At 36.7% G+C, this 23,829-nt stretch overlaps 2 long non-coding RNA genes across 2 annotated transcripts; one reads left to right on the forward strand and one right to left on the reverse strand.

Moving 5' to 3' along the window:
• The first annotated feature begins 12,534 nt into the window (after positions 1–12,534).
• Positions 12,535–17,267, forward strand: LOC144432784 (uncharacterized). The gene is made up of 3 exons (XR_013480741.1): positions 12,535–12,968; positions 13,617–13,792; positions 15,519–17,267. It is a non-coding gene; the product is annotated as an uncharacterized LOC144432784 (long non-coding RNA).
• A 199-nt stretch (positions 17,268–17,466) lies between these two features.
• LOC144432785 (uncharacterized) lies at positions 17,467–22,866 on the reverse strand. The gene is made up of 3 exons (XR_013480742.1): positions 22,387–22,866; positions 20,652–20,791; positions 17,467–18,241 (listed from the first exon to the last, which is right to left on the reverse strand). It is a non-coding gene; the product is annotated as an uncharacterized LOC144432785 (long non-coding RNA).
• Positions 22,867–23,829: the final 963 nt, after the last annotated feature.

Here is a 23,829-nt window from a genome sequence, read left to right on the forward strand (position 1 = left end):
AGCGTAAAAGAGATAAAATTGTATAACCACAGACAATGTAAAAGGATTAAAGATATTTACATGATATATCAATCAAATCAATATTTGAGTCCGCACGCAAAAATCAGCACCCTCAACGGCGATCACTATTTAAGCCTGTTATTGCAATACTCATTTTTTAGACCGACTCTTGATTAATAAGCACAGGGTACTGATTACTGGTGTTTTAACACTTTTCATTTGATTACTTAAAACCCACAAAGTCACAAAACAATTTTCTCTGATTCACCAAGTGGGGGCGCAATCGAAGGGAAGTCCTTTGCTAATGAGTTTTAGTTTTCTTTTGGAAATAATATTCAGTTTTAGATTTGATTTCTAAATACATTGTAGAGTGTCTACGACGAAACTCATTGCTAGGTTCAAGCTTATTTTGAAGAAAGACGAATTCAAAAAAAAAAAATACAAGCCAACATGCACATGTACATGTACTGGATTGTATATGTGTATGCATAGTGGTATAACTACTTGTACGAATGCCCTTAGTGATATTTCGTGTTCATTTGAGATATTGGTCAAATATGAAAACAGTATCACAATTACATGTGCATTCTACTGGTACTAGTAATTCGTGTACTACGTAAATGCAAAGACCATGTACGCTACAGTATGCTACAACAATTTCTTATTTCGCTTTCCTTCAAAATAGGCTTTACTTGAACCTAGTAATGATTTTTGTTACTGATACTACTCTCCATGTATGTATTTTGACATTGAATGGGACAGGTTATAAAGATATCAAATCTAAAACTGAATGCTGTTTCTCGGAAGACAAGTAACACAAGACTTCCCTGTGGATGGATGACGTCATTTTAGGAAGTTGTGCCCTGACATGGTGATTCAGAGAAACTGATTTGTAACGTACGGATAATTTCTGGTCTTAGTATAATTATGATTGAATTGTTTCAAGATTTGGTATCCCGTTTCCATCTCACCCCTGATCAGAATAGACACATAGTATATGGACTTGTGTTAAACCTCTATTGTATTCACATATGGCTAATCATAGCAATTAGCAAATAACCAACGTGCAGAAGTAGCACGTGATTTATTTCCAAAGCATTTCTATCGATTGGTGAAAATAAAACGCAACTATTGTTTTATACCACTTAAAGGATTGCATATAGCTGCACGTAATGACCAAAATAAATTTATAAATATAGGTCGTGGTTTAAGTGCAAAGGGGACAAAACTCTTCAATTTGCTCTTTTGAAAGTACATTATGGCCTAGCTTCAGGACCAGATTAGCATAATAACACTTTTCTCTTATTGCATAATTGTATTATGATATTTAACTGTGCTTCATGTTAGCTACACACGCACGCACGCGCGCACACACACACACACACACACACACACACACACACATACACATTAGAACCAATCGAGAATTAAAGTTGTTATATGATACGGGTCCCTCTTACATTGAATTTAAGAGGTGTCATATTTCAAACTACTCTATATCGACGTCATGTCTCTCTGGTTACAACGGACAGCGCATTTAAACTGTCAGATAGATTAAATAACATCAGATCAGTGTCGTTACTTCATCAACCTTAGATGTATGGCTTTAATACGTACCAATAGAGTCATCGTGACGCATTATAGTTAGAGTTGACTATACCATTATGTGAAGAGGGTCAATAAGGTGAAATCCACTTTTAGCCAATTCGGAATCTTCTGCGAAATTTCAAAATAAAGATCGTAAAACTGTACTTTGATGTCCATCGTATGTCGTAATCATCTATTTTATCTATAGGTATTAGTTTTGACGTGTATATATACATAAACCACCAACAATCTGGTGGTCCGAGGCCTGAGATACATGCAGGGGGTTAATATTTTCAAAAAATATTTATTAAACTTTGCAAGAAACCCATCGATATCTCAGATCTTCACCATCCATGGACCATTGAACATTGGACTGCACCAACCCAGCATTCCCTCAATAACGCATTAGATGGGGTGAGTTTGTTTCATTTTGCAATCCACTCGTCAACTCCAAGTGTACTCTCAAGAATAGATATTACTTGTTAAACCCGAAACCTAACATTCATACACTCTTTATTATGGTACTCTCAAATGACTCAACCCTGGACCTTACCAACCCAGACAGCCATGTACTATCAGCAAAAAAGCAACAAAGTATGGTCAACAAGCAATTCCATGTGATCAATGTAATTCTTGGTTTCACAGACTCTGCCTTGGTATGAGTGAACAAATGTACTGCGATTGCGGGTTTCCAAACATTGATACGTCTTTTTGTTTTGCAAACTCACGTATCGACTGAATTGTCTAACATTTTTTATTCTCTGAGCTCAACTTCTGATCAGCAAAGCATAGATGATACTAATGTCAACTCAACCATCCCAAGAACCTCCACTCAAAAGTCTGAGAAGAGACGCAACCCTAAACATAAATCTAAGAAGCCATATAAACCCCATTCTCACAGAAGACAGAAATCTCTAAACAACAAAACAAAAAATACTCAAATTGAACTGTCAAAGCATTAAATATAAAGTTTCAAATTTCCAAGCCCTTCTACCTACAGAAAACCCAGACATAGTGGTTGGTACAGAATCATGGCTGAATAAAAACATTGCATCAGGAGAGGTTTTCCTATCTAATTATAATGTCTTTAGGAAAGATAGACAATCAAGTTCATATGGTGGAGTGTTCGTAGTTATTAATAACACCTACATCGATAACCAAGAAGACAGCCTAGATACAAATTGTGAACTGTTATGGATAAGCATCCACATCAAAGGCTTCAAATCCACATTCGTTAGAGTTTTTAATCATCCACCATTATCCTCTGCAGAATACATCTCAGAGAACTCGAAGTCGCTTGCAAAAATCCCAAGTCTGCCTCCATTTGGCTTCTTGGTGATTTTAATCTACCAGACATCGAATGGAAGACAAATTCATTTCAACCTGGTGTCAGATACCCAGCATGCAGCAAAAGTATGTTGAACATTACCGAAGATCATAATCTAACACAGATTGTTGACAAACCAACTAGAGCTAGAAAAATCTTAGATCTCTGCGTTGTCAACTATCCAGAAACAATAATTGATCATCAAATCATACCAGGAATAAACGACCATGCACGATATAGTCATTGTTAATACCAGAATATCAACTAGATTTGTAAAGCCACCCAGAATTTTCTTCTATAAAAAGGCCGACGACCCTGCAATAAAAACACATCAGTCTTCAACTCATCATTAACAGAATACATAGCAACAAATAATACAGGAAATGTTATATCTAAGTAGATCGATGCTGTATGTAACGTATACTCACAATACACGCAATAGTATATTTTAGTAAGACTGTCGTATGCTGTATACATAGGCCATGATAGCTTTTGATACATGAAGACCTGCAAGTAATATGAAAGGCATGTTTCAGTTATAAGTCTGCGTGCAAATGGTATATCCTTTTCCGAAGGCTCATATTTCTCTAGTTACTATTTATATGGAAAGTACATTTAACATTTCAAACAGATAAAATAACAACTGTTTGGTAATGCCTTAGTACAGTGCATGTCATTTGAAACGTGTGCTGTTACTGCAATATTAGATATATGGCTTTAAATCTGATACTGTCATAAGCAAATCAAATGACTTTCTTGATCCTACATATAATTTCTGAAAGAAAGAAAGTCATAAGATATATACATCTGAAGAACATCCTAGATTATTCAGTCTACGTGAAGTCGTGGATACACAATCTTCGCCAACAGACAGTGACCATGTGTGGACAATTACCATAGCCCAAGACATGGAAATGAACATGATCCATCCGTGGTTTTGTATATCTTGAACGTGTTCGATTTATTTTTTCATAGCGGGGACATTTCTTTTCGATGCACCTGTAGACAATATACGAACAGTGATAAAGATGATGCATAACTTACATTTTGGGGAGAATGCAACCCATCTGGCAAATGACACTTCTGGTGACGACAGCGAAACAAACATATCCGAGGTTGTGCCCTTTCTGATTTTTGAGATTATACTGATCTGCCTGGGTCTCTTCGCCAATATAATGGTACTGATTTTACTGTATATATACCGTAACAAGAATAGCAGGACCGAATATCTTCTAACACAACTCACATTTACGGATGTCGTACTTACTATATGGTTGGGGACTATCAAAATGAGTGAAACATGGTATGGTTACTGGAGTCTTGGCGCAGTCTTGTGTCTCATATATAAGGTTATTACGAGAGCCATGTTTCTTGTAGGATTAATGCTTCATTCACTGCTGACTTACGAACGATACAGAGACAGTGTAAACATGTCTCTCGACTTTCGATTACTTAAACGAGTCGCTGCCTTGGTGTGGGTCATTTCTTTCGGGAGTGCAGCACCACTGCTCTTTATTTTGACACCTGACGAAAAACTCTTCAAAATTGACAAAAATTGTCAGCGCGATCTTATGTCGAAAAGTGATACTGTCGTTACCTCCTACATGACGTTTTTTGTGGGTTGTGTACTTGGGTTTTCAATATTTATTGTCTATCTGAACTGTAAAACGCTGAAACTTATATACAGGAAGAAGAGACAAATTGACACTATTGCACCAAATAGAATCTTCTCTGTCGTCGAACGCCATATGTCAGAGTCACTTTACCGTTACAAATCCACAGCAACAGCCAAAATTGCCAAAATTACACTTATTTTAACATGTTATTTCACTACAACGTACATTATTAGGTTTATCTCGATGGCCGGATACATCCTCACACAAAGTAGTGGTTTTGATGTTTTCTATCAAGTGTCATTCTATTTCTGGTATTTAAATACGTTAATTGATCCAGTGATCTATGCGATCGTCAGCTCAAATTTTCGGCAACGGCTTAAAGATACATTTAGATGTTCAAAACGGACAAGACGCCAGCGTGTGTATATGGAGAATGTGACCCGCAGGATCGAGCAAGGTCAAGGGCCATATGAGATGCGTACTCAACGTGGTGGTCATCGTGTGCAAGAAATGCCGCCGGAGGCCGCGGCCGACCTTCATCCCGTTTCTGTACAATACGACAATTGGATGTTGTGACGTGATTGTAACTAATTTATAACGTGAGGAAATGATTACAGTAGGGCCAATAATTGTGCTACCAGCTGGTGATGTATGCAGGCACAACAATAACAGTTGTCTCATGGTTTCTCCTTCAAGCGTTTTCCTCAGTGATCTGAAATCAGAGATTGTTTGTCATGAAAGATTTTAATCAAATTAATCCTGAAATTTGTGATTAGAAGAAAATCCGTCCACCTTAAGCTTTAAGCGCACAACTTATTATTTTTGTTAATAATTTGTTTTGTAAGTATAAGAGTCAGGTTATCATGAGTAGTGTGTCTGTTGTATCCAGTAAGTACGATTTGGAGCACTTCTTTATCAATGGCTTATCATTGTTCTGTGTTTGGTGTTAGTATTGATAACTCTGATAATGCAGTTTTACTTAATAATGAGTCAGCAGTTGTAAATAATGATAATGATAATGTTAGATTTTATATAGCGCTTTCCCACTCTGTGCTCAAAGCGGTTTACAATTATTACCCATTGCGCGAATCTATATCGGCACAATGACCCATTAATTCCTCAACTCCCTGGGGAGCATGCAATCCATGGCAGTCTTTATAAGTGCATATGATCAAAGCATTCACATTTCAACCTCTATCCTACCAGGTCCCCAATTATACAGCTGGGTTGACTGAGACACAGTCGTGGTTCAAAATCTTGCCCAAGGACTTTAGCCACTCAGAAACAAAGGCTAGCCGCACCACTGTATGTTGGGCATTCCTGACAAATTTGAATACTGGAAAATTTGTGTTGATTTTTACTTTAAGTCAACATTTTATTTCCGTTATTGGAAAATAACAATTGTTGGAATATTCCAGCGCGTGATATTCATTTTATTTATCCTTCAAGATCAGTGTAACACGAAGCATAGTTCCAAGCGTAGGGTTATTTTTCAAGGAGTAAATATTCATTTTTGTCAGTCAGAGGAAACTCAATTTTGTATCAGTTGTTTTATTATTACAATATGTTATGATTATATTGACTGTTGTTCCAAGTTATTATTAGTAAAAAAAATATCCTTTTTACAATTCACATACCACTTTATACGTTTTAGGTTGCGAATTACACAAAGCAAAGTCATTGATAGTGCGTATGCTCATGAAATGATACGTTTTATATGCCACAGTCAACACAAGTAACAGATTTTTGTTTAAATCTTCCTTGTTACATCTGACAGTTATGTTGATTTATGTTAATTAAGTGAGATGAAATATGTAATTATATATGCTCTTCCGCTGTAAGTTCTGTATTTTATTTTATGTAATTTGTAACAAATAATGTTATGTGAGACGTATAGAAACATATCGTCTTGAATGACAAATTGAAACGTAAGGTTATGGTCACTCAGTCTCTGGTTTGGTAGTATATTTCAAGAACTTGATCTCCAGGGACAAACGGAGGTAACCCGTAAAGAAAATTATTTTCGTCATGGAAATAAGGAAGACATTATACTTGATTCAATATGTCTATTTGTGACCATAATCTTGTTTTATTTGTGTGTTTTTAAATGAATGCTAGATCTGTAATACGAGATGTTTTGTCTTCGGTTGAATAATAATAATTTGATTGATATTATATGAACCAAACGAAATTGACTCGGGCTGTCTCATCTGTTTTTCGTTATGTAATCAATTGTTGGGGTTTATCTTTCTGGGTTGTCTAATATGCCTTTTTGTTATTTTTGAAAATAGTCACAAATTGTGTATTTTATTCAGTGACATTTTCTTTATCTTGCATTAGTGAATGTCCTTATGTATATCAAGGTACAGATTACGTTGCAGTAATTACGTTTTACTTTCACTTTTCAAAATAAACACCTGGTCTTTTTCGAGTTTTTAAAAAAAATAATATATTAAAAATGCTATATTTCTTAAAAACTTGGATACAAAAAAATATCGTTTTGCAGTATTTTCACTTGGAAAGTGTAAGTTTTGAACAACAGAACCAATCACAAGGAATCATGTTCGATATTTCAGTTTACATGGTTAATATATTTTGCATAACTGTCTTATACATTATTTGTTTGTATTGTCAATTTAAATGATAAGTCAACTCTCGGTTTTTCCATTGCGATCCCTGTAACAAACAAAAACATCTTGACGCACCCACCCCTTTGTATTTACATGATATTAAACATATATTTTTAAAAAAATCATGGCAACGGGTTTGCTTCCTGGTGAGATATGTATTCATTGCAGCGAATGAAAACCTTTCATTCTGTGACCCATCTCATGCACATGGCATGCAATTCATCATTACCTCTAAACTGATTGTCTGCTACAGGGTTTATCACACATCACCTACATACAGCTGATGTTTGAACTGTTCATTCGTTCTTTACAAATATCAATGTGCCAGCCCCAAAATAAAAACTTGTTCTGAATGAAAAAGTGGTATGGTTTTCGAAATTATGGTATTGTGTTAATGAAATGGTTGTATCTAATTGTATTAATAACAACTATGAAAATATTGAAAATTGTTTTAAATTAGTAGAAATACATTGAGTTGTATTCGATTCTGTATTTTCGTGATAAACACAAACAGGTATATGTACCACAGATGGCATTACCAGAACATAATTTCTGCTGCTTTCTGTCAATAATATAATTGCTAAATTTGTGCAGATAAACTTTGACGGAAAGTTATATTCACTGTATGTAATGGGGTACCCACGAATTTATGCTGTGCATGTGCCGAAATTAATACTCTAATGATATGATATATTTGATATTATTTGATAAAAAGTCTTATTAATAAATGGAATTAATTTGCATATCATGAAGTAGACGAACGAACCTGGAAAGTTGGGGTGTTTTCATGCCACACATTTCGATTTTACCTACATACAGGGAACCTTGAACATCCTAGCACTATAGGATGTGCACATCCTAGTGCAAGAAGGATGGCACTGAAACGTACACTGTGTGACAGTTGTGTACCAGTTTTGTGCCTCACAGCCCCGTTACAGGGTATATTTTTCAGCAGCCCTGGTGCATGGTTGTGAAAAATATGCCTGTTGAATGGATGTGAAATACCGCCTCTATATATGCAACGACCGTTTCCATATCACAGTACGTACTAGTACCATATAGGTGACTGTGTACTGCACACCTTGCACACAGTTGTACACATCCATGTAAAAGCTATATGGTGGGATAATACTCTGTATCAAACCTTTTGTTCATATCCGACTAGTATTGCTCACACATGCACAGATAGCTGGTACATGGTTGTGGGAAATACTGCTGTTACAGCAATATTGACATTACTGGTGCATGGCTATTGGAAATACCTACGTTACAGCTATGCTCACATAGCTTGTACATGGCTGTGGGGGAAAACCTTGTGTACGTGCATGTTATTAAAACCTACAAGTGTGTTACATTGCTATTTCTAACATATATGCATGTTACAATGACGATATGGCATACCAGTTACACATCTGTCAAATCTAGGTACATGTATAACGTTACACCCAGTGTGCTGGCCAGAGCTGTTATACGGATATTTTTCGTATAGCTCGTACAACCTCAGTGGCTTCACTGAGCTAATACAGTTTATGACCAAAAACTGCACAAGTTGTAGTTGGGGTACCATTCGTCAATCATACAACCACAATATATTCACTGAAAACTTAAAATACCAGTAATTAGACAATGTACATGATCAGCACTGGTCGATATGCTGAAATCGTGATCGCCGTTGAGGCCGCTGATTTCTGGGCGTGGAACCAAGAATCAACTTGATACAGGTATAAAAATACGTTACAGCTATGTTTACCCACAGATGATGCAATACTGTTCACGGTGTATCATATCTCGAGTAAGTTATTTTACCTAACAAAACATGTTTTTTTTTAATCCCGTTCTAGTTGTAGTCCCAAACAAGAAGCTGTTGAGTGGGCCACATACCATCGTCAACCACAGCCTCTTTTAATTACAGCACCGTACAAACGATTATTTCGCAGTGTCGCGGAAGAAATAACCCCGGTTTGCGAGAATGGGACACAGTGCGATTTTAACAGTGTGACGTCATTATATTACAGCGTCAGGTCAACGGTTTTGATGTGGTATTTTTATTTCTTTATATTTTATTTATTTAACTTGGACTATAGCCAGGTAGTCCACACAGGTGACAAACGCCTATAAACAGGCGTGGCCCACACAATAACTGAACTAGCCAAAATGCTAGAAACTATTCGTACATGAGCCAATCCAGTCCTAAATATATTGTGTATGAACACAACTATAGAAACAACAGTTGTGTAATATGTACGGAAAATGTCGCGCAAAGTCCACCTGTAGGGAAAGTAAATACGAGAAAAAACATCAGATCTCCACATATTGTATTTCCATAAGCAATAGACTTGCGCAAATACACGGTCTATTTTCAATTTTTATTTGAAATGATACTTTGAAATACAAATGGTTCTTCTTCTTTTGTGTGAAATAGTCACCCGAGTGCAGTACTTGCGAAACAGTGGTAAGATCGCATATAGCCCTCTGCTTGTAATGGGTTTGGGTAAGAAATCTTATTAGCGACGATCCAAATATCGCTACGCGTTAACGAAATAGCTGCTAAGAAACAAATTCTCTGTAGTTGAGATACTATAAGCTATGTCCAACAACGAAATCCAATATAAGGATGTTAGACTCTCTTATAGTCCTCGGAGCTTCGCATCGCTAAATCTTGGTTGTTTTGTATGTACCGATATCTTCTACTATCCAGGGACTGTGCGCCCTCATCGATCACATAGGGATAACCATTCGTTGACATGTTGCAGCGACCATGGAAGTATAATCCACATTTGGGTCTATATACTTCCATGCTGCGACGCTCCGTGTAGACTATCGCGAATTTGTTCTTCATGATCATTTCGCGTGAAAGAAAATTAAATGTAATCAACATTTTCTCCCTTATTTTGTCATGTGTCGTAACGTAGCTTTATTAGATTCCGTAAGTGGACATAGTGAACACATATTGCCTGGCCATGAGGGCTATAGCACCCGTTTATTACACCCGAGGGACTGTGAGTTACCAGAATCACATGCTATTTCCCGAGGCCAAAGGCCGAGGGAAATAGCATGTGATTCTGGTAACTCACAGTCACGAGGGGGTAATGAACGGGTGCTATAGCCCGAATATAGGCCAGGCAATATGTGTTTTATAATATACCTCATGCTGTGAACTCGCGGTGGCAGACGACATCGTCAGAAGCTGCCATTTTGACCCGCTGTGAACGCGCGGTGATCACGTGACTATGTAAAAATTGATGGGACTATTTCCCCAAGGGAAGTAGTCATTCTATTTTCCTATCACGTGACTGATTCTAGCGAATCATGGCACAGTATTATCACTAGGTATATTATAACTTCTATTATAATATACCTAGTGATAATGCTGATAATAGAATGACTACTTCCCTTGGGGAATAGTCCCATCAATTTTTACATAGTCACGTGACCACCGCGCGTTCACAGCAGGTCAAAATGGCAGCTTCTGACGATGTCGTCTGCCACCGCGAGTTCACAGCATGAGGTATATTATAAAACACATATTGCCTGGCCTATATTCGGGCTATAGCACCCGTTTATTACCCCCTCGTGACTGTGAGTTACCAGAATCACATGCTATTTCCCTCGGCCGTTGGCCTCGGGAAATAGCATGTGATTCTGGTAACTCACAGTCCCTCGGGTGTAATAAACGGGTGCTATAGCCCTCATGGCCAGGCAATATGTGTTCAGTATTATATACAACTACAGAGAATTTGTGTCAAAGCTTAGCATTGATAAAGGTGGAATGTCAATGTCTGACATAAAAGCAATATATATAAATCTCAACATATTAATTGGATAAAAGGATATTGGGATCCCATATAAGTTATCCATAGAAATTGTTTATGGAGAGAGAATTAGAAAAAGTTGATGGTATTGAATTACTTCTGAGATGTAACTTTAATATTAAAACGTTACAGGTGAAGTTTTCTTTAGAAATATGTTACTGGTATGGTCAGAATTCGACATTATAAGAACAATTTTGAATAACCATGATATCTTATTTGCTGGAAAATCGATAATTTTCAAAAAAAAAATTACAGGCTGGAATAATTTATGTTGAACAACTTTTCCAGGGAAATGGACAGTTGTTGTCATGGGAGCCAGGGAGGATATAAGAAAAATGGGAGTACCACAGTCATCAATTCTACAATGGTTTGGTGTCACGTTCTCAAAGCAGTTCCAAAAATATGGAGAGTGAATGTTGATGCAACAATGATTGATCATGATTTTGAAATACCTGAGACACAAATTTTGGTCAAGTTTGGTACAGTATCAACCGAAATTAAAAAAATTGTTATACTAGAAATGTCAATATATGGAACGTAGACCATTATTTTATTCCTCCCAGATCAGAAATGTATTTTACGTTTATACTATTTGAACATATTGACTGTGTCATCTGGGATTTATCAAGAGACAAAGAATTTATGTTATAATTGAATGTATATCTATAGCTATTTATTGTTTATGGTTTCTAGTATGCACATACATTAGTTGTTTTATAAGTGTATGGCAATTTCAGTACAGCAGCGTGGCTCATGATTTCATTTAGCTGTTGAAAATAAGGTGAACCTCTATTCACTTTGTAAAAATGATGACCCCCCCCCCCTTCTTTGAGTCCCAAGTGACCCTCCCCTCTGATTTGCCCCCGCCCCCGGCCGTAAAAACAGATCGCTCCCTTGAAAGTGAACACCTCCAGAGCTTCTGGGGGGTGGGGGAGGATACCCATAGTACCCCCCAAGAGGTGCACATATCATAGTCTAACGTTCTTTCCCCCACTTCGTACTGGCAATTTACTATCAGACTTTTATTTTTAACATTTCAATCAAACACCAAAGCAACACCATTTTAGCTGTAACATATGCACACTATACATATGGAGCGTAATCCACGTCAAAAGTCGAACTCGTCAAGTGATAAGTCAGGTACATCAAGTGACAAGTCAGGTACATCAAATGACAAGTCAGGAGCGTCAAGTGATAAGTCAGGTCCGTCAATTGACAAGTCAGGAACGTCAAGTGATAAGTCAGGTCCGTCAATTGACAAGTCAGGAGCGTCAAGTGATAAGTCAGGTCTGTCAATTGACAAGTCAGGAACGTCAAGTGATAAGTCAGGTCCGTCAATTGACAAGTCAGGAACGTCAAGTGATAAGTCAGGTCCGTCAAATGACAAGTCAGGAACATCAAGTAATAAGTCAGGTCTGGATGATAGTCAAACTCTTGAAAAAACAACAAGTCAATGCATCTGGCGGATGAATCAATCTATACTATTACCAAACTGGTACCCCTTAGGATGGCTGATTGTCAACTCAACTACGTCACGACGCGTCATACCCTACGTCATATTTCGTCATAGAAGTTTTCTTCAGATTCTAACAAGTAAGCTGAGGATCACAACGGTAATCGACCCGGAAGCAGTAAGACATGCACCACGACAGTGACGATACGTCTTGTGTACCATCCCTACTGGAACGAGAGGAACTTAGGAAGGTGGGACTGGGCACGCGAAAAATAACGTTTGATGGGGATGGTGGTTTCGAACATTTGCAGGAAACTCTATACCGTCATTATCCTAAACTGGCAGATGGTGGTGGATTTATAATATACAGGAACATGCATTCTGGTGGCAAACTACTAACCCCTCTACCCATGCCTAGCAGTGGCTATTCGGTACCTTATTTTAGGGACGAGTCCGTGTTAAACTTGGCACGCTGTAGCTTATGTGAGACCCCTGCAAAAGAATATGCAGATAGATCACAGCGCTAGCAGCGCTCACTGTGAGGTAAGTGGAATTTGTGAAATGAATTAATAGGTATTAACAAGGAAATAGATTTTAAAACAAATTTATACAAAGAAAGACTAATACATAAGGGGCACATAGCTAACATTTACAGATTGATCTTATGATAGGTTGAAGCTTTGAAAATACTGGAATGATGATTTATTTTTCTTAGACACTCATTTCAGCACACATCAGATTTGGCAAAAGAGATATTTTATTTGGTTTGTGTGTATCGATTATATTTTAACTAACCTTGGCCATATCTCGGTGTTTAAGGTATGGGAACCCCAGCAATAGAAAGGTGGAAAGCTGGCACAGTGACAAGAGAACTTGTGTACCTTTTACATACATACCACCTTAAAAAAATTTGATATCAGCATTTAACAAATACTAATATATACTAATATAAAAACTTTTATTGCCAGAAATTTATAGACTTACAAAATACTCTAAATTTATCCACAAATATACAAAATATCAAAATTTACACAAAATGGATATTGTAAAAATAGTTCCTAGGAACTAGTCAAGCTTGTGGCCCTAAGGAAGACCTGTATAGCTTGATAAATGTTTGTAACTACTGTTTTTTAATTAAACATTAAATAATCAAATAAGATTTAATTATTTGTATTTTTTTTTCTGCTTTAGGAAGAGCGAGAAAGTAAGGCAGCCAAAGTATCCTGTGTGAATTGTGGAAAGGAAGTTACTATAGGCTGTTTGAAAAATCATCAAAAAGTTTGTAATGTAGATGTTGATAATCTGTCCATCAGTGAGGTGAGGACCAATCTGACGTTGAACCAAACACTGGAGTTAGTGACACAGGGGTACTGTATGAATTTAAGCTGTTGGTTTCATGTTTTTTGTCACCTTTAATGTTATTTGGGTACTATACATTAATAGTAGTACAGCTTTACCATACATAGTACTAGACATAGTAGTACAGCTGTACCATGCATAGTACTATAATAGTACAGCTGTACCATACATAGTACTACTAGTATACATAGTAGTACAGCTGTACCATACATAGTACTACTAGTATACATAGTAGTACAGCTGTACCATGCACAGTACTATAATAGTACAGCTGTACCATACATAGTACTACTAGTATACATAGTAGTACAGCTGTACCATACATAGTACTAGACATAATAGTAGTACAGCTGTACCATACATAGTACTATAATAGTAGTACAGCTGTACCATACATAGTACTAGACATAGTAGTACAGCTGTACCATGCACAGTACTATAATAGTACAGCTGTACCATACATAGTACTACTAGTAGTATACATAGTAGTACAGCTGTACCATACATATAGTACTATAATGATACAACTGTACCATACAGAGTACCATACATAATAGTACTGCTGTATAGCATGAGTTATAATACCAGTTTGAAACTTGTTTCACATTCACTCACCAAGCATTTGTCTTGAGTTGCCTCAAGGGCCTAAGTAGAAGTACATTTATGATAGATGAATAATAAATTCACTACTTCTTGCCTCAAAGCATGCAGTTGCGAAAAAAAAGAGCCCAGTTTAATTGATTATTACAGTGGGTCTGTTAGTCCGTCCATAATGCATTTCTCAGACATGCAATATCCAGTTACTTTTAAGCCAGGCGCAAAGATGACTTGTCATATGGGACATGTGCAAGTCACTTCAGTTCACAACATACACAAGTGTCCAAGTGGCATGCCAGCCATGTTTGTTGTTAACAATGACTTTTTATGGCATAACTCGAAAACTTGAATACATAGAGACTACATTATAGTGTCTATCCCTAAATTATTAGGTGTAAACTTTCATTGGAGACCCTGACCTTTGACCTTGGCCAAATGGGTCAATTATCTAAATCCAGTCCTATCCCACATGTCACAGATACTTTTATAATGCATATAAAATTTATTAAAAAGTTTTCCTATTTATTACTAATGTCATTTAAAATCATGATAGAAGTAAAGCATGTGAGGGAGTGCATTTTTGATGAAGACTTGTGAGTCCAAACTTAATGTCATTTTTTGCTTTTGATACAGTAATTGGGTCATTGGCTCATATATCAGGTACAAATGTATATTATTCACAAACACAAGTTCTCTTTGACAACTTTGATTGAAATACAGACATGCTTTGAACAAATAACCTTTACATCTCCAGTTTATTCAAATTTTGATCATTCTGTCAGATCCGGTTTAACTGAAGAAGGATATGTCAAGTCATTAGTTCAAAACATGCCTGTTTCAGATTCTAAAGTGGAAGAAGAAAACTTGTGTTTGAATCGCCATGCTTCTATGATGAACATACACTTATGTCATTGTCATTACACATCATCACCCTTCAACTAGTAAGGACCTTCCTGGAAGGTAATGGGTTCTGAAATAGCATAGGTTAAGTACCAATATAGCCAGACTTAACATATATCATGGAGTATTGGTTAATTGTGGGCAACCGTAAGGACTAAGAGCTAGTTTACTCAGAAATTAGTTAACATATCATAAAAAACTGTTGCATATAACATATTTTATTCTCTTTTTTCCCAGATACCAAACCCTCTATCCATGATGTTTTGCAGTGTATAACAGGCGACAGGAATATGCCCTGGAAAATTTTCATATGGTTCAGTAGCATACCAATATCTACATTGCCAGACCCTGGTGTTTGTACCAAGGAAGTGCAGCTTCATGTCAGCCATGAGTCTTACCAAACTTTGAAAAACTCCTTTGATACAACTGTCACATTCCAATGTGTAGGTTTTGGGTGGTATTAACACATATTTTCTTGATCTACTTTTCAGCTGTGGAATTAATATGTTAAGATGATTTTCAGACAACATACACATGCAAAGAATGCTAGTAAGGTGCTGATTAAAAATATGCCTCATTTTGTGGTAAAATTCTTTAAATATTCACGGGTGCAACTTTAATCACAGTTGTAGTAAGTTACCAGAAATAGTGTATTCACTGGACTGGTGTAAGTTTAATCACAGTTGTACTAAGTTACCAGAAATAGTGTATTCACTGGACTGGTGTAAGTTTAACCACAGTTGTACTAAGTTACCAGAAATAGTGTATTCACTGGACTGGTGTAAGTTTAATCACAGTTGTACTAAGTTACCAGAAATAGTGTATTCACTGGACTGATGTAAAATTAATCACAGTTGTACTAAGTTAACAGAAATAGTGTATTCACTGGACTGGTGTAAGTTTAATCACAGTTGTACTAAGTTAACAGAAATAGTGTATTCACTGGACTGGTGTAAGTTTAATCACAGTTGTACTAAGTTACCAGAAATAGTGTATTCACTGGACTGGTGTAAAATTAATCACAGTTGTACTAAGTTAACAGAAATAGTGTATTCACTGGACTGGTGTAAGTTTAATCACAGTTGTACTAAGTTAACAGAAATAGTGTATTCACTGGACTGGTGTAAGTTTAATCACAGTTGTACTAAGTTAACAGAAATAGTGTATTCACTGGACTGGTGTAAGTTTAATCACAGTTGTACTAAGTTACCAGAAATAGTGTATTCACTGGACTGGTGTAAGTTTAACCACAGTTGTACTAAGTTACCAGAAATAGTGTATTCACTGGACTAGTGTAAGTTTAATCACAGTTGTACTAAGTTACCAGAAATAGTGTATTCACTGGACTGGTGTAAGTTTAATCACAGTAGGTAGTAAGTTGCCAGAAATGTAATTTTGCATCATTTTTAGAAACATAGATTGCAAGAGGAATGCATTAGTTGTTTCCATAATTTCTAACATTATCTTTTTTTCTCTACAACACACAACACACAAAACTCAATCCAGTGTCTACCTATGATCAATGTAACCTTAGAAATTTAGTTGTGTTTTCTCCAATTCAATGTATTGCATAAACTTGAAGTATCTTTCCATTTTTGATGTCATCAATCCTCTCTAATGCTTCTCACTACACTGATTACAGATTAGATTTAGGGGCTAAGTGACAATATCTTGGAAACAACAAAGGGTTACTGCTTCGGTTCTACATTAAGTCCAGAGAGTCGATTCATATGCTGCTAAAAATTATATCATTGCACTTTGAATTGTTTTAGAACAGGTGTGAAAACTTATGATTGAGGTGACAACTTCTGATGATGAGTTACTTGTCAAAGACTTTAATCAGTTAGATAGTTGGGACAAAATTAGCCTTAACTTTGATGCATTTAATAGGTTAATTTCAGTAAGTCCTTTCAAAAAGTATTTAGTTTTTTGAGAAGTTTTGAGAAATTTTGAGCTTACTTATAATAAAAATGTTCTCAGAAAATTCTTGTGTCCTTTACTGTCATAATAATTTTAGGATACTGACTTACAGGGAATGAAAACATTACATGTACTCCAAAGCATGCACTATGAAAATCAAAACATACATACATCTGCAAGTTATACTTGGTCATCATGAAATGTTTATTCATTTTATTAAAATATACGTGTATACCATGATACATTTTTGTTAAAATAATGTTACATGTTCACAATAAATGACATGACAGCACTATCACAAAGTACAATTACTATCCGTGGTACTATATCACTGTCAAAGCCATCTATAGACCTGACGTCCGTTCAAACCCCCCAAAAGCATCAAATTCTATGAATATCTAGATCGATATAGGATCATACCACAATGACTGCGCGATAAACCTGCACAGATCTTCTGCTGCATTGAATGTCGTAAGGTAAGCCCCCTAGGTGCCCTATGAGAGTAACGACACATAAGGATCTGAATCCACTTTTTTGGCTGAAATACTGAAAGCAATATTTTTGCCTGAGAGTTGTGCATAATCATTGATAAGGTTGGACAGAATATAGGTCAATAAGAATTGCACACAACACTTTTCATGATTGTTCAAGAGTTATCAGTGGAAATACCACTTCGTTCCATTACTGTATCAGACAGCTGAATACAATAATATATTCATATTTCCCTGTCTTTTTGTTGTCCTTCAGTCAGTGTCTTGACATCAAACATAACATGACCTTGACCTTTTTGAATACTCCATTAGTTTGTCACCAATATTCAACCATTGGTACTTTATCATGACAGGAAAGAGTTAACTATGTTAACTACATATATATATATATATCAATCCCATTACTTGATGATTCTGCAAGTGGGTCGATCAACATGCACAATTCTCTATATTTCTCCTCTTCAAGTGGTATTGTCACATCAGGAATTGTTACACTTACAAGTTCTGGTACATTTGTTGGAGTTCCCAATCAACACCATATTCCAAATCCTGTCAAATGAAAATTGAAAATGAGATAATGGAAACCTGACTTTGCCAAACTTACTGTTGCAAAAGAATTTGGTCTAAATAGAAGAAAATTAAGTTAATAGTTTCAAAATACAACCCTGCCAATAGGTGTTGTTCTGTCCATATGTATGTAGGACGGTACTGTATATGAATGTCAATACTACATACTTATCAAAAATAATAAAACAATTATAGTAAAACAACTCACTGGATATATGACACAGAAGTGTTGCAAATAAAGAATTAATAAAGATTTCTGCACATCATGAAGTATTGAGGCAAAACAATTGAATTCCATCACACATACAATCTATATTTTAACACTTAATTAGCAAACTGAGACTGTGACAGAAAGGTAGGTGTGAGTATCTAGGAACATTTTGAAGGAATAATATGTGAGATTGAAATACATGCAGGATTAAATGTTATGCCAACTAACATATGCAAGATTAAATAGGAACATTGTATATCATGTCCATGTTGCAGGGTATGTTTTGCTACTGCTCACATGGTTGTCAAAAGTATACCTACTACACAGATATGCATTTCATCTCTATGCATAGACTGTTATACACATCTCTGAACCATAGATGCATGTATGTTTTGTTGAAATACAAGTTGCTAAACAGGTTGAATTAAAGTATGTCTCAAGTCTTGTGCACACCAAAGCAGTTATTGGGATATGTTATCCAAAGCTGCTACAACAACTATGGGCTAATACAGTTATGTCTACAACCCTGTATTAGGTATGTGTGTGGCTATACCACCATAGGGCTAATACAGTAATGTCTACAACTCTGTACTAGATATGTGTGTGGCTTTACCACCATAGGGCTAATACAGTTATGTCTACAACCCTGTATTAGGTATGTGTGTGGCTATACCACCACATGGCTAATACAGTTATGTCTACAACCCTGTATTAGGTATGTGTGTGGCTATATCACCACATGGCTAATACAGTTATGTCTACAACTCTGTACTAGGTATGTGTGTGGCTATACCACCATAGGGCTAATACAGTTATGTCTACAACCCTGTATTAGGTATGTGTGTGGCTATACCACCATAGGTCTAAATGAGTTATGTCTACAACTCTGTACTAGATATGTGTGTGGCTATATCAACATAGGTCTAAATGAGTTATGTCTACAACTCTGTACTAGATATGTGTGTGGCTATATCAACATAGGACTAAATCAGTTATGTCTACAACTCTGTACTAGATATGTGTGTGGCTATACCACCACATCGCTAATACAGTTATGTCTACAACTCTGTACTAGGTATGTGTGTGGCTATACCACCATAGGTCTAAATCAGTTATGTCTACAACCCTGTACTAGATATGTGTGTGGCTTTACCACCATAGGGCTATACAGTAATGTCTACAACTCTGTACTAGGTATGTGTGTGGCTATATCAACATAGGACTAAATCAGTAATGTCTACAACTCTGTACTAGGTATGTGTGTGGCTATACCACCATAGGACTAAATCAGTTATGTCTACAACTCTGTACTAGGTATGTGTGTGGCTATACCACCATAGGTCTAAATCAGTTATATCTACAACTCTGCACTAGATATGTGTGTGGCTATACCACCATAGGACTAATACATGCAGTTATGTCTACAACTCTGTACTAGGTATGTGTGTGGCTATACCACCATAGGTCTAAATCAGTTATGTCTACAACTCTGTACTAGATATGTGTGTGGCTATATCAACATAGGTCTAAATCAGTTATATCTACAACTCTGTACTAGATATGTGTGTGGCTATATCACCATAGGACTAATACATGCAGTTATGTCTACAACTCTGTACTAGGTATGTGTGTGGCTATACCACCACATGGCTAAATCAGTTATGTCTACAACTCTGTACTAGGTATGTGTGTGGCTATACCACCATAGGTCTAATACAGTTATGTCTACAACTCTGTACTAGGTATGTGTGTGGCTATATCAACATAGGACTAAATCAGTTATGTCTACAACTCTGTACTAGATATGTGTGTGGCTATACCACCACATGGCTAATACAGTAATGTCTGCAACTCTGTACTAGGTATGTGTGTGGCTATACCACCACATGGCTAATACAGTTATGTCTACAACTCTGTACTAGGTATGTGTGTGGCTATACCACCACATCGCTAATACAGTTATGTCTACAAATATGTACTAGATATGTGTGTGGCTATACCACCACATGGCTAATACAGTCATGTCCACAACCCTGTACAGGATATATGTGTGGCTATACCACCACAGGGCTAATACAATTATGTCTACAACCCTGTATTAGGTATGTTTTGTCAGTTTCCCTAAGTAGTCTTATTAACACACTAACACTAACAGGGTTGTATAGATATATTTATACTTACTTGTTCTGTGGATAGGAAGACCTCCCTTCCAACTGTACCACTGGAATTTGCAAAGGCTAAAAGACCACTGGCCCATACAGTTTAAAAACATGACTTTTCTGGAGTAACCATCAATTCCTCCATGAATAATAAAACGCCACCTATAAGTATATAACACAATAATGGCTTGATTGAAATACTCAAAATTATGTAAAGGAACACTAAAATGGATCATAAATGCTAAGCAAGAATACATATTGCACAAAAACACCACTAGCATACATGATATAGATATAAATGCTAGGGCAAATAGATGTAAATACTAGGGCAATCAATTGGGCGGCTTTTGCATTCAAGTCACACACACACACACACACACACACACACACACACACACACACACACACACACACACACTGACAGACAGACAGACAGACAGACAGACAGACAGACACCCAGACACCACACCATGATATAGCACTAGCAATTGTTCAGTTGTGCTAACAAGTGACTAAAATCAACATCACTACAAAATATTCTTCCCAATGTTTTTGACTTCTAAGTTTCTTTAAATTTAAGTCAACCACACATATAGGCAGACAGACAGATATTCATGGGCAAGACTATTTATCATGTCTGTAGCATGAATGCATCGTACCTGTTTTAATCATAGACAGTGTCTATGATTTAATTCAGCTGTGCTAAAATTTCCAAGCAACCGCAAACCAAGGTTAAACTTTATGCATTGACACATTGACATTGAGATGTTAAGTAGCCCACAACAGATTTAAACGATTACATGACATTAATAAAACAATAACTAACCTTTCATTTCTAGGCCTGGTCAAGGCATTTTCCCACACCATGAATCACGTATTTTGACCCAAAATTCACATCTCTGTTGTGATCATTTTCATTTGAACAATTTGCAATCTACACACCCTGACCACCATATACTAGGCCAATCAGTCTGTCAGTTTTCAATTTTATGTCATTTACACACACACACACACACACACACACACACATTTCACCATGCTTATAAGTTATAGCACAAGTGAACCTCTGTTCAGTAATGCTAATAATTAAATATTAAATAATAATAATACATACACACACTATATATGTATATATATTGAACACATATTGCCTGGCCATGAGGGCTATAGCACCAGTTTATTACACCAAGGAGACTGTGAGTTACCAGAATCACATGCTATTTCCTGAGGCCGAAGGGCGAGGGAAATAGCATATGATTCTGGTAACTCACAGTCATGAGGGGATAATGAACGGGTGCTATAGCCCGAATATAGGCCAAGCAATATGTGTTTTGTAATATACCTCATGCTGTGAACTCGCAGTGGCAGACGACATCATCAGAAGCTGCCATTTTGACCTGCGGTGGTCATGTGACCATGTAATAGTTGATGGAACTATTTCCCTAGGGAAACAGTCATTCTATTTTCCTATCACGTGACTGATTCTAGCGAATCATGGCGCAGCAATATCACAAGGTATATTATAAATATAATTATACATATATATATTTAAATGAACAGTTAGTGTGTCAGAGGACAAGAGAGCATGAGAGAGAGAGAGAGAGAGAAAGAGCCTAACACAGTTTGTATGTTTTCTCTCTCTATGTTTATAATAATAATTAATCATCATCATCATCATCAAGACACAACAAAACCATAAAAACTATGTATCAAAAATAATTCCACAATAAACAATAAAGTAATATTTTAAAACTTACCGAATAAGTTTGTGATTTCCATCAATGTGTCATAGAGCTAAAGGTGAGTGCACGTGATATGGCCTTCTGCGTACTGAACGTACCTCAAGTGCCCATATCAGAACACTGTGCGTATCAACTCTGTGGCATCTCTAACCCTTCTTTGTTGTAAACGAAGATTTCTCGAGCGAAGAAAACCAATCATTCGTCTACAGCCACACCTCACAGTTAGGAAAATCTCTTTGTATTTCACGGACTTTCTCGTCTAATTCTTCATCAGTTAATAGTCCTGAGTCGGCTTGAAATCAGTGTGGCATGATACAGTTCGTTGGCCATGGTATTCTTGAATGAGTTGGACAACTTCGTTATTACACATACCTATGGCATTCAACTGACACAGTAGACATACACGACTTTGAACTCGGCCTACTACTTCAACATCGTTTTGAAGTCATTCCGCAAAATGCCTAAACTGGCAAAGATGTGCGAGCGCACACATGATTACTGGATGTAAGACGGGTAATGTTTTTTTTCCGGGTCATGACCTAGGTCATATAACTTGTCACGAGCATACCTAGCTTTGTAGACATTGGTATTACGATTTCCAAATGCGTTCTGTAAAGTAGTCGTCAGTTGACGTGTATTCACTTCCAAGCAAGCTGGGGTGCTTTGTGCAGACTTCAACGTACGCTTTGATTTAACTGCACTCTATGAATTGTCAACTGTCCACATTGAATTATCAATTGCCAAAAATGATACAACGTCCGTACAAATTGACTTATCACTTGACGTTCCTGACTTGTCATTTGACGGACCTGACTTATCACTTGACGTTCCTGACTTGTCAATTGACGGACCTGACTTATCACTTGACGTTCCTGACTTGTCAATTGACGGACCTGACTTATCACTTGACGTTCCTAACTTGTCAATTGACGGACCTGACTTATCACTTGACGTTCCTGACTTGTCAATTGACGTTCCTGGCTTGTCATTTGATGTACCTGACTTGTCACTTGATGTACCTGACTTGTCACTTGATGTACCTGACTTATCACTTGACGAGTTCGACTTTTGACGTGGATTACGCTCCATACTATACATATGATACTGCAACATCGTTCAGTTACATGGTTACAAGTTAGCCAAGCATTCAAGGCCAGAACGTCAACTGAACTACAATTTTTACAGTAGATATTGACCACACGATTGACACCCAGACTAGGTATGTACATACAGACCATCCCAAGTTTAAGTGCTGCGAAGATCTGAGGACAGTAAGATACTCTACCGATGATGTAAAAGCGAACCGGGTCAATGATTTTTTGAACTTTGACCTTGACAAGTTAGAAAGCAAAATCAAATATTAAAAGACGAATACCAGTAAGTTGCCTGGTAACAAACTTTTCGGTTATGTACTGTACGTAAATGCTTCAATCCACCCCTCTCAAAATTCAGCCTTCC

This window comes from Glandiceps talaboti, chromosome 3, assembly GCF_964340395.1.
Source record: "Glandiceps talaboti chromosome 3, keGlaTala1.1, whole genome shotgun sequence".
Lineage (NCBI taxonomy): Eukaryota > Metazoa > Hemichordata > Enteropneusta > Spengelidae > Glandiceps > Glandiceps talaboti.